At 38.8% G+C, this 13414-nt stretch overlaps 1 non-coding gene across 1 annotated transcript; it reads right to left on the reverse strand.

The window, feature by feature from the left end:
- Positions 1-2958: 2958 nt before the first annotated feature.
- LOC112534438 lies at positions 2959-3065 on the reverse strand. The gene has a single exon (XR_003078726.1). It is a non-coding gene; the product is annotated as a small nucleolar RNA R71 (small nucleolar RNA).
- Positions 3066-13414: the final 10349 nt, after the last annotated feature.

The raw sequence follows: 13414 nt of genomic DNA on the forward strand, positions 1-13414 counted from the left end.
GTTTCACCACGGCCGTGTTTCTCCCCGTGTTGTCCACCACGGGCCGTGTTGGCCACCACGGGCCGTGCTGAAGGCCGTGGTGGCTACGGAAACCGTGCCCAAAGTGCCAATTTCAAGAATCAAAGCCAATGGTTGAGCACGGCCAGAGTCCAAGCCGTGCTCAATGTATGCATTGTGGGCTCTTGTCCGATCTTGATGAATTCTCGTCCGTTTCCGCACGTATTGATCTATAATTGCTTAAACAACGATGATGGTCCTATAAATGTTCCTGAAATGCAAAAGAACACAAAACACGGGTGATCTGGGAATAAAAGCACAATAATTGCTAAGAACATACGCAATAATATGCAAGCAAATATGTATAAAACTATGCTTATCAGGCTACTAGGGAAAGATTAATTCAAGTTAAGGAATAAACCCTTAGGAACTCTTATCTCTAGGGAATGAAAACTAAAGATGGAATTGATTGATTGAATTCAATTTCCATGGGAAAATCTCTACGCAATTAATGCCTTTCTCAAGAACATTAACATCTTAACTTAGATTAATTAGGTTGAAATCTCTTCCTAACTCTAACTATCCAAATTAGCATTATGTACCATTTAACACTATTGAGAGTTGTTAATTCTCAATCCGGTAGAATAAACACCCTATCTCTAGGCGAATTCAATTCTAGGTTGCGAAGGACAATCCAAACCTAAACGTCTTTCTCAAGAACATTCAAATTCCAATAATCATTCAACAGGATATAAAGAACAAATCAATAAGCACTTCCATTGCAAACCAATACTAAAAATCAATACATTCAATTCAAAAGTTAAGTACAAAAATTACTAGATAAAGAACCCCAATGGGTTAACAAGTTTAGCTAATCATGTTCATTATGAAAACCCACAAGAATTCAATTACAACAATGAGTAAAGATAGAGAAACTCGAATACACCCTTGGATAAGAGTAAACAGCTCCAATTCCTCTTGCCTAATCTTGAATCAATTCTTGTTCCTCTTGCTCGAATTGACACCGATCAACGAACCTCGCCCAATCTTCAATCTTTAAAGGGAATCTAATTGAAACCTTGGTACAAGTCTCCTTTTTCCTCGGTTCTAGCTCAGAAAACCCTTAGAGAGAGAGAGAGAGAGAAATGAGTTTGGGATGTCCTAACCCTCATTTTTTTGTGTTTCCCCATTTTTTTTTCTTTTAATTAATTTGTCCAGCTGCCACGAACATGGCCGTGTTGATGCCCGTGTTGGGAACACGGCCTGGTGTTGATGCCCATGTTATTCTCTGTGGTCGTGCTCCTTAATGCATCTTTTTTCCTATTATCAAATGCATCCAACACGGCCGTTTTTGTGCCCGTGTTGGGAACACGGCCAGTGTTAAAACTAACACGGCCGTGTTCAGCTTCCTTATGCACAAACTCAACTTGTTTCGGCAACTTTGACGTCCAATTCTTCCCTTTATCACTCTTTGGCTTCTTTTGGACCTAATGCACACAAACAGACGCATAGGGTGAGTGTTGGGACCAATTCACATCCAAATGTACATAAAATCAGCCTTAAAAACCCCATTTAGATGTGTGTATTTTACGCACATCAAATCACCCCACACTTAGCGCATTGCTTGTCCTCAAGCAATTAATAACTCTCCTTACAAAACTGCAGTCAGCAATTCCTTACAGTTTATGCCCCCAGTCCACAACAGATAGTATTCAACACATCTCAAAGGATACTCAATCATAAATCAAATTGCAAATCATTAACAGAGAATGGAAATAATATTAATGCATGAATAACTTAAATGACAACTCAACACAAACATCACGAACCAATGCCTCACAAGGATCACTCAAATCACTCAAAGTGTATATTAGGTGAATAATAAATCCCTCAAAGCAAATGCGCAAGACCTGCTCACCATAAGCTTGCTCATAAATCATGTCTTTGCTACTGTGAATAAGTAAATACCAAAATCAAAGAGTCTTTACCAAGGTTGTAATGGGGCTAAGGTAAAGGTACGGAGATTTGGGAAAGAAGTGTGAAAATGCTGGAATTCGTGCGATAAATAAAAAGAATTAAATGCCTAATATACAAAAAGAATTTTTTACTAAAATTCCTACTTCGTAGAGTAATGCTCGCAAATGCTCTAAATCCGATAAAGAGATAAATAATTAAAGAATTTTGTTTATTTTCTTCTTCTCTTTCTTTTTCTTTTATCATTTTTTTTGAATAATAAACTACCAGCTTATAAGAACTGCTGCATACTTACAGAATAAAAATACAGTTTGGATCGGAGGAAGCATCTAAAATATTAAAAGGACTTAGTGAATTTACCAACATAGCAACTAGCATTTTAATCCCACAAAAGGGTGAGCAAATCACAAAACGAAATTCCAGCTTAAGGGTAAAGGAAAGATAAATGTAAAGAATAGTGTAATTGGAGTGTATAGGTGTAGATTATGAAGAAAATGTTAAGGCTCAAAACTGGCTAACTAATTTGGGAACATGGCCAGTTTTAAAACAAACACGGCCGTGTTCAGCTTCCTTATGCGCAAACTCGACTTGTTTCGGCAACTTTGATGTCCAATTCTGCTCCAATTCTTCCCTTTATCACTCTTTGGCTTCTTTTGGACCTAATGCACACAAACAGACGCATAGGGTGACTGTTGGGACCAATTCACATCCAAATGTACATAAAATGAGCCTTAAAAACCCCATTTAGATGTGTGTATTTTACGCACATCAGTTGACTTAGATGCATCCTTGGTTGCATCAGAGATTTATGATACCTTCAATATAAATGGAACGACTGATGATACCATTCGGTTGAGGCTGTTTCTTTTTTCTTTAAGGGACCAAGTGAAGAGATGGTTGCAGTCACTCCTAGCCAACACTATTATGACATGTAGTTCTTTGGCTGAAAAGTTTTTATATAAGTAATTTCCTCCTACTAAAACTACTAAATTGAGAAATGACATATCTTCTTTTGTGCAGTTCGATGACGAGAGTATGTATGATGCCTGGGAGAGGTACAAGGACTTGCTTCGATGTTGCCTGCATCACGGATTACCAGTATGAATGCAGGTTCAGACTTTCTATAGCGGTTTGAACCTCGGTACCAGGCAGATGGTAAATGCTGCAGCAGATGGAGCCCTGAATAGTAAGACGCCGGAGCAGGCGCAAAATCTGATAGAGGAGATGACCATGAACAACTACTAGTGGCAATCCTCTAGGAGTCGGCCAATTAAGCAGGGAGTGGTTAACCAGTTAGATTCTACAGCAGCCTTGGCAGCTCAGGTGGAGCTTCTAGCCAAGAAAATAGACCAACTCCAAATGTCGGTTCATACAGCATAGATAAACTGCGAGTTCTGTGGTGGCCCGCACTACGGTGCAGACTATAATGCGGGAAGTATGTTTGCTTCACCTTCCACTTCTTCTCCTTTTCCAACCTCTATTGTTTATGCTGATCTTGAATAGGTAGACTATATGGATACTGCACCTAGACAGCAGAATAATCCATACAGCAATACATATAACCCAGGTTGGTGCAATCATTCCAACTTCAGTTGGAGGAATAACAATGCCTAGGGACCACCAGGCTTTCAGAGATTGCATCAGCAACAGCCCCAATAGCAAGTTGGTCCATCCCAACTACCTCCACCTCAGGATAAGAAGCCCAATCTCGAGGAGTTGGTGATAAAATTTGTGTCCTCTACCGACAATAGGTTTCAGTAGACGGATAGTGCACTTAAGAATCAGCAGGCCTCTATTCAGAATTTGGAGAACCAGATAGGCCAGATTTCTAAGATGTTGGCTGAGAGACAACTAGGGACACTCCTCAGCACTACAGAGTCTAATCCGAGGGAGCACTGCAAGGCTATCACCTTACGATCAAGTACGTAGTTATCTAGTTCTTTGCCTGTAGCTGATAATGATAATGTTGTTATGCAGGATGAGCCTGCCAGGAAGGAGCCAGAGCCTGAGAAGATAGAACCTGTGAGAGCTGAGGATAATAAGAAGAGTCCAGTGAGAAGAGTACCAGCCACCCATCCTATATCCTGCTCGACTGAAGCAGGAAAAGGTTGATCATCAGTTTGGTAAGTTTCTAGAACTTTTTAAACAAATGCGCATTAACCTCCCTTTTATTGAGGCTATTTCTCAGATGCTGAAGTATGCGAGATTCTTGAAGGAGATATTGAGCAACAAGAGGAAACTGGAGGACTTGGGATTGGTGACCCTAAATGAGGAGTGCTCCCCCATTCTGCAAAACAAGCTGCCTATTAAGAGGCGTGATCCAGGGAGTTTCATAGTATCCTGTATTATTGGTGAATTACCTACTAGTGGTGCTTTAGCTGACTTAGGAGCTAGTAATAACTTGATGCCCACTAGCTTGTTTGATAGACTTGGTTTGAGTGAGCCTAAACCCACTAGGATGAGTATTCAGTTAGCCGATAGGACTATTAAGATTCATAGGGGTACAGTTGAGGATGTACTTATTAAAGTAGACAAGTTCATATTTCCTGTTAATTTCATTGTCATGGATATGGAGGGTGAGAGTACTGTGCCATTGATCTTAGGTAGACCTTTCCTTGCTACATCTAGGGCTGTTATAGATATTTTTAATAGGAAGCTCCAACTTAGGGTAGATGACAAAACTATCACCTTTGACTTAGCGACTTCCATGAGACTTTCCTTAGACCATGATGATACTGTATTTTCTGTGGATGTCTTGGATGATGTTGTTGAGTCTCATATGCAGGAGATTTTGCTTGATGATCCTTTATATGTTGCATTTCAGAGAGATGAGAAGGAGTTGTCCAACGAGCAAGTGTTGGAACAACTCGCTTGTTTGCTGCCTAATGAGCCCAGTTATTCTACTGACTTATTTATTTCTCTTGATAGGTCATATGTGTAGAAGGTGAAACCTTATATTGAGGACCTCCCAGTCCTAGAGTTGAAGGAATTACCCAAGCACTTGAGTTATGCCTACTTGGATAAGACAAAGAGGCTGCCAGTTATTGTTGCAGCAGACTTGACTCATGAGGAGAGGGAGATGACGTTATCCTCTCTTAGGAAGTATCCTACAGCCTTTGCATATAAAATTGTGGACATTCCTGGAATCAACCCTAGTTTGTGTTCGCACAAAATTCTGATGGAGGATAGTTTCAGGCCAGTGGTGTAGCCACAAAGACTACTTAACCTGAACATGAAGGAGGTGGTAAAAAAGGAGGTAATTAAACTTCTTGATTCAAGTTTGATTTATTCCATATCTTATAGCTCTTAGGTGAGTCCTGTGTAGGTTGTGCCAAAGAAAGGTGGGATGACTGTGATAAAGAATGAGAAGGACGAGTTAATACCAACCAGGACGGTAGCCAGTTTTTGGGTTTGCATAGATTACAGGAGGCTAAATGATGCAACCCGGAAGGACCATTTTCCCATTCCATTCATTGATCATATGCTTGAGCATCTAGTGGGCCATATGTTTTATTATTTTCTTGATGGCTTTTCAGGTTATTTTCATATATAAACTGCACCTGAGGACTAGGAGAAGACAACCTTAACTTGCCCCTATGGGACGTTCGCATATAGGAGGATGCCATTTGGTTTATGCAATGCACCTGCCACTTTTCAGAGATGCATGATGGTGATCTTCCATGATATGATTGAGGAATCTATGGAGGTTTTCATAGATGACTTCTCAGTATTTGGTAACTCTTTTTCACATTTTTGTCTAATTTAGAGCGTATGCTTGCACGTTGTGTTGAGGCAAACTTGGTTCTTAATTGGGAAAAATGCCATTTTAGGGTGAGAGAGGGTATTGTGTTGAGGCACAAGATTTCACATGCGGAGATGGAGGTAGATAGAGCTAAGGTAGAGACTATATTGAAATTGCCACCCCTTAGTTCTATTAAGGCTGTTAGGACCTTCCTCGGGCATGCTAGCTTTTATAGGAGATTTATTAAGGATTTTTCTAAGATAGCTAGGCCTCTTACTTAATTCCTTGTTAAGGATGTATCTTTTGTGTTTGATGTTGATTGCCTACAGGCTATTGAGTTATTAAAAAAGCTACTAATCACAGCTCCTATCATGGTTTCACTTGATTGGGAGCTACCCTTTGAACTTATGTGCGATGCTAGTGATTATGTAGTTGGAGCTATTCTTGGACAGCCGGTTGAGAAGAAGTTCCAGCCTATCTATTATGGTAGCAAGACTTTGACGGATGCCCAAGAGCACTATACCACCACTGAGAAAGAGTTGTTAGCGGTGGTTTATGCCTTCGACAAGTTCCGCTCATACCTTATGCTATCAAAGACCATTATCGTCTATACAGACCATTCGGCATTGAGGTACTTGTTCAGAAAGAATGATGCTAAACTAAGACTGATCAGATGGATTTTACTCTTGCAGAGTTTGATATAGAGATCAAGGATAAAAAGGGCGCTGAAAACTTGGCAGTGGATCACTTATTGAGGTTGGAGAACCCGAGTTTGGTAGCACTTGATGAGAGGGCCATTAATGATAGTTTCCTTCATGAGCATTTGTGTTCATTGTAGGTATACACTGATTCTCCTTGGTTTTCGAATTTTGCGAATTATTTGGTTACAAAAGTCCTACCAAAGGGTATGACATATTAGCAAATGAAGAAATTCTTTACTGACTTGAAATACTACATTTGGAAAGACCTCTTTCTGTTTCTTATTTGTGCAGATCAAGTGATTCGGCGATGTGTATATGGGGAGGAAACTCTCAAAATCCTTAAGCATTGCCATAAGGGACCAACTAGAGGCCATCAGGCAGCCAATCATACTGCTAGGAAGGTGTTAGATGTGGGATTCTACTGGCCTACGATCTTTCAAGATGCGAAAGCCTTTGTCCAGGTTTGTGATGCATGTCAACGGTCAGGTAACATCTCTTCCCGTGATGAGATGCCCTAGACTAGTATACAAGTTGTTGAGATTTTTGATGTTTAGGGCATCGACTTCATGGGACCCTTTCCTTCTTCTTATAGAAATAAGTCCATACTTGTGGCTGTTGAGTACTTTTCGAAGTGGCCAAAGGTGCAAGCTTTTCCCATTGATGATGCCAGGGTCGTTGCTAGGTTCCTTAAGAAATTGTTTGCTAGGTTTGGTACACTTAAAACATTGATTGGTGATAGGGGGACCCATTTTTTTAATATCCAACTAGGGAAAGTACTTAAATGCTATAGGGTCACATATCAGTTCTCTACACCCTATCACCCACAAATTAGCGGGCAAGTGGAGGTAACTAATAGGGGTTTAAAATGCATTCTAGAGAGAACCTAAGGACTAGTAGGAAGGATTGGACTGCCAAGTTAGATGACATATTGTGGACTTTTAGAACAGCCTATAGGACTTCTATTGATTTTACACCGTATAGGCTAGTTTATGGTAAGACATGTAACACCCCCATCACATGCTAACCAATAAACATTAGCCAGGAAGCATACAAGCGTCGTAGAATATATACTACAGGTAGATAGGTCAATATGTAGGTTGTTAAGAATCCAGACACAAGGTTATTAACATATAAACATATGATTATACTTAAACATCATTTAACAAGTATTACAAACATCTTCTTATGCCTTATAAGGCATACTTCCATATATATCACATAACTGCATACAAAAATGCATCAGGAGGAGACTTCACAAAACTGACCCAACTTGATGTGAATCGCTAAAAGCTAGACTTCGCATACAACCAACGGATGCACTACTATTTACAAACCTGAAAAGAAAAATTTTGGAGAGGGGTGAACCTCCAAATTTCAAGAAATAAATAATCAACATAATCTATATCACATACACTTAATACAATTTCCACCCAATCACATAACTTTCCATGATATTCATAGTTTAGGTATAAAGTCATACCATTCTACTCAATTCATTACAACCATCATAGAAGAAATACAATTCAACAATTATGGTTAGTTCTCACGGCTTGTGGATCCCCTTTAATGTGCCGCTCCGCCTCATCCTCACATATCACACACGTAAGTTGCTCCGCCTCATCTCACATTATACACTTTTATAGCCTCTCTAGGCTTTAGCCTCCCAAGGCTTTATATATATATCTTTTTTTTTCACAGGGAATCCACCATTCACATGCACATATGCACTTAACATCACAATTCAATCATTTCACTTATATCATATTTCAGCAATAACAATTGTTCCACTCAACACCAATCATTTCCATCTCGGTCATTCAAACATAAACAATATTAAGCAAACGCAACCATTTGCGAACATTTGATTAAATATATGAACATAGTAAATATTAACTATTTACTTACTCAAAATATACTTATTCCTTTAGCATATAAGAACCTCCTTTCTCCACAACTTCCTTTCCGTGCCTTTGAGTACCTGTCAACACATTCATCAATTCACATTTCATGCATATTACAAATATTCATGTAAATGCGAGTTCTAATGCATTACAAGATCATCCCCTCTCTAATTCATAGGTCTAACTCTTCCTCTAAGACTCTCAATTACTGTTTTAATATCCTATAAACATTTCCCATCTAGTTAAATACCAATTTAACTCAAATTAACATCAATAAATTGCATAAAACTAATCTCCAACATTTCTGTTTTCTAGATGAATTTAGTACCAAGGTATATTTATTGCTGGGCAAAATTGGCTTAATACAAATATCTCATATTAAATAGAAATATCCATTTATGCGTCTAGTTTCATCTCCAAGAAGAATTACTCAATTCCGACTTCTATAGATTTAATTATTTTCAAATTCACCGAGCAAGGGTCATACAAATTTAGTTATACCCGAGCAGAAATCTTTTTGCTCAATTTAAGCAACCAAAACGGCAAAAATAGCAAAATCACAAAACTACAAAGTTATAGAGGACTCTTTAAAATTCCATAGACACCAATTAAGCTTAATTTGGACTTATATAACCCATGTTATGCCTAAAATACAGAACATCAAGGTTGCTGGAATTTTGACAGTTTTCTATCTTAACATACTTAAACTTAAATCAAGCTTAATCTTTATGCAATCATTCAATACTCTACTAATTCATGATAATCAGACCTTCAATTAATCAATGAGAGCATCAAATGAAGTTTTTCCAATTTGTAATCAAGAACCCTAATGACAAATTAATAACACTCAAGTAACAACTTACCAATTTCAGCTTTTGGGTTGCTAATATGCTTAAATCCTTTAGCTTTAGCTTGGTTCCTTCAATAGTTGGCAAAATCCTATCTTAATCTTAAGTTTTTCTAGGTATTCCACTCCTCTCTCTTATTCCAAATTTTGTGTTTTTGGCCATGTACGAATTTTAGAGAAATGAAGAGGTAAAATGAGCTTGCTCATGGTTCCAATTTCCAATATTCCTCTCTTAATGCCACCACCTACTAAACTATTTTTATCACCCTAAATTAATTCTTACTAACCATATATAGGTACTAACTTTTAATTGTATCTTTTAAGTCCAATCTATTTACCCAACCTTCAACTATTGGTTCAATTAAGTCTTAAGGCTTAATACACATAACCCAAGTACTTAATCAACTTATCTAAATTAATAATCTAATATCATGCTTCTTATTCTCTACTTATAATTAATATATATCTGTTCTCATAAAATAAAAATATCATTGATATACCATCATATGCCCAATGATTAAATGTAAATGCACATAACATGGATGATGAGAAAATGCAGGTGTTACAAGACATGTCATTTGCCTGTTGAGTTGGAACACAGGGCCCTTTGGGCTTTAAAATCATGCAACTTTAGTGTGATTCTGCAGGTAAAGAAAGACAATGGCAGTTGGATGAGTTAGAGGAGTGGCGTCAGTAAGCTTATGACAACTTCCTAATTTACAAAGCTAGGACAAAGAAGTGGCACGATCAACGACTGAAAGGCTCAAAAGAGTTCAAAGTTTGAGACATGGTTCTTTTATATAACTCGCGTCTTCAGTTGTTTCTAGGTAAGCTAAAGAGCTGATGGTCAGGACCGTTCATAGTCAAGCAAGTCTTTCCATATGGCACAATGGAGCTGCATCATCCGGAGAAGGGAGACTTCAAGGTTAATGGGCATAGGCTGAAGCACTATCATGAGAACTTGTTGGAAGTTGAGGAGCGAGTGAACATGGTGCTTTTCCAGGAAGAGTAGTCCGATGTTGAGTCCAGCTAAAAGACTCAACCAAAAAGAAGCGCTTTTGGGAGGCATTCCCATATTTAGCTTTACATTTTTATCAGTCGTTTGCATGTTTGGTGATAATTGGAGCACTTGCTTAATTACTAAACTTAATTGTTTGAAGTAAGGTTTTGAAAAACTTAAGTTGGATTTTTGGTGATTGGTGAATATTAGGTTCACTATTTGATACATTTTTACTTGATTTATAGCCTAAATGTGTTTCTATGTGTGTTGAGTGCAGGTAGAAAGTTGGATGGTTCGAGATGTAGAACTCTGAGGTTCAGCACGGCCAGAGTTAAGGTCGTGCTGGTCAGCACAGGCCGAAGTCCAACCCGTGCTGAATATGCATGTGGAAAAGCTTGTAAATGGTTGTTCAACACGGCTTCCGAAGGCATCACGGGCTACAACACCAGGCCATGCCAATCAGCACGGCCGGAGTCCAACCTGTGCTGAAAATGCATAAGAGACTCTCTTCAAGCTTCAACAAGGGCCTATCCCCCTTGACTATATATAAGGGCCATTTTCAAAGCTTCCCTCACTAAGTCCTAAGGTGCTCTCCTTCCTTTTCTCAAATTTTCTTACCTTTCACAGCCAATTCAAGTAAGTTTCTTCATCTTTTGCCCTTTTATTTGGTTAGGTTTGAGTTCTTTATGCATTTTTTATTTATTTAATTTAGGACATTTTGATATGATCAAGTATTTTGATATGCATTTTTTTATCTTATATTCTTTACATCACTTCCTTTTAATTGCTAGTGTTTTGTTCGATATTCATTACTTTTATTGGTTTGATTTTTTTTATTTACATTGCTCGAGTTTAATTTGGATTATGATCGGCTCAGATTAGTTGTTGCATTTGTGTAATTTTAATAATATACATGCTAAGTGTGGGGTTCGGAAGTAGTAAAGTTAATTTATGAAGTAGTAAAGTTAATTTATGATAGTTTATATTGATCAATTCATGGCATAAATTCTCTTTACTTGGTAATTGATATTATGGGCTGGAATACCATTGGGCATTAGTTTTCTACAGGAAATCGAGGCTTTAGGCATAGTGTTAAGCCTAAAGTTTTCTGTTAATCAATTTCTAGCCGTTATCCTGCTGAATTTTTGGTGGAACTTGTATTAACTTGATTACTTGCTTGATTACTAATGATTGATTGTATTAGGCAATATGAGGGAACGAGACCAAGCCCGTTGCCAGCAACCACAACACGCTGCTACTAACAAGCGCTCGTGTGGCGAGGGAACTTCTTCCTCTACTTCAGCTTTACCTGGGCGACCAGCAGCACTAGGACCAGCACCCCTATCACAACAGTAGCCAGTCCGAGCAAGAAGAGTAGCAGCTACAAATCCACCCGCACTTGCTCGACATTGCTTGTGGATATTCCAAAATACTGATAATGAGAGCCGCTTCCAAATCATGAGATGGAAGCAAGTAATGGCTGGACGATGCATTGATTTTGTATCCTTTGAGAGAGTTGCATTGGCTCAGGATGTTCGTGCACTATTTGACACACTGCCTTATGCACGCTTCTTTGACATCATTGAGCTACCTACAGCGAGCTAACCATTGAGTTTCTAAGCACCTTCTTCCTACAACAACATATCACAAACTAGCATCAGCCTGATGCAGTTTACTTTAGGCTTGGAGGAAGGGAGTTCTTAATGTCAGTTTTGCAGTTTGGGATGCATTTGAGTTTATGGACTGAGCAGGAGATCTCAGGCGAGGAATATCAAGGATGGATCTATGTTCATCCCATCTTTTACGACACCATGTGGGAGTCAATCGTACTCAAGCCAGAACCGTACTATCCCAACAGGTCTAAGGCATCTAGCCTTCCAGATCATCTCCGCTATCTTCATGCACTTCTAGCTTACACTATTACGGGCCGAGGATATAGTGTTGGAGCGATCACACAGACTGATGTGTTCATTCTCTAGGCTATGTAACACTACAAGAAGCTTGACATGGGGTATTTGTTTGCTCATCAAGTACGATCCTGCATAGTCGACGCTCATAAGAAAATGCATTGTTGCTTTGGCCCATATGTGACTAGATTGGCCAAGAGATTGGATGTACTGGACAACTGTCTAGCTGAGCTTTCTTAGATTGGCGACATGACACCATTAAGGGTTAGACAGATGATCAACATGCAGATGATCACGGCCACTCGACACCCACATGGAATTGAGTACAGGCTCATTAGTGCAATAGTTAGGGAGGCTAGAGAGGCAGCAGCTCGAGGAGCTCAAGACCCTACTGCTGAAATTCAAGATGTTAGGATTTCTAACCCAGCTAGAGTATTTATGCCTACACTTGGAGCTTCTTCTTCTTACTCTACAGGGACATCGAGTGCTCAGATTAGTGCTTTGGCTGACCGATTGGATCGAGTATGTGATTTACAACAGCAGGACTATACTGAGTTTGTGCAGCACAGAAAGGAGTTTGGGCATTTTCAATATGAGACTAGGGCACAGTTCTAGGGGTTAACTGATATGCTCCAACAGTTTATGCATGGATTGGATAGGCAGGCCACCCAGACGGACCTCATGGCGGAGCAAATACAAAAGATAGCGGATTCAAGAGCACAATCTCAGCGGTTCATTGATGACATGTATTTTGATTTAGCTGGTTGTTTTATGATTCATGTGCCACCACCACCGCCCCCTCCCTCAGCGCCTTCCCTTACTACTCCTCACCCTCCAGCCGATCCAGCTGGTGAGGATGTGCCTCCAGCAGACTACCAGTAATAAAATTTATGTTTTGTTTCTTTTCCTTTTCCTTTTTATTTTCTTTCTTTAATTTTTCTTTAATTTTCGTTTCTTTTACATTTTTATTTTTATTTTATTTTCTTTCCTTTTTCTTTCATCTTATGTTCTTTTAGTTGAACACTTTGCCTTGCCCTTATACTATGTACATTTGATATGATCTTCACTCTTATTATGTGTTATCTGTGTTATATACCCACTCTTTCTAACACTCAGGGCAGTATTCTATTCAAGTATGGGGAAGGAATCTGCGGTTCTATTATCCCTTGATTCTATTTATTCGCATATGTTGTGTTTAGGTTATGATAATGGACTATTCTTAGGCTATTAGGACCTAGGTTCTTCATGTTGTTTAAGCTTAGTTTATTCTTTTATAATTAATGATTTAATTCACACACTTATAATTGATTGTCCCTCTCAGTTTTTATTCTTGGAAAGCAATTTC

Source organism: Ricinus communis, chromosome 4, assembly GCF_019578655.1.
Source record: "Ricinus communis isolate WT05 ecotype wild-type chromosome 4, ASM1957865v1, whole genome shotgun sequence".
In the NCBI taxonomy this organism is placed as follows: domain Eukaryota; kingdom Viridiplantae; phylum Streptophyta; class Magnoliopsida; order Malpighiales; family Euphorbiaceae; genus Ricinus; species Ricinus communis.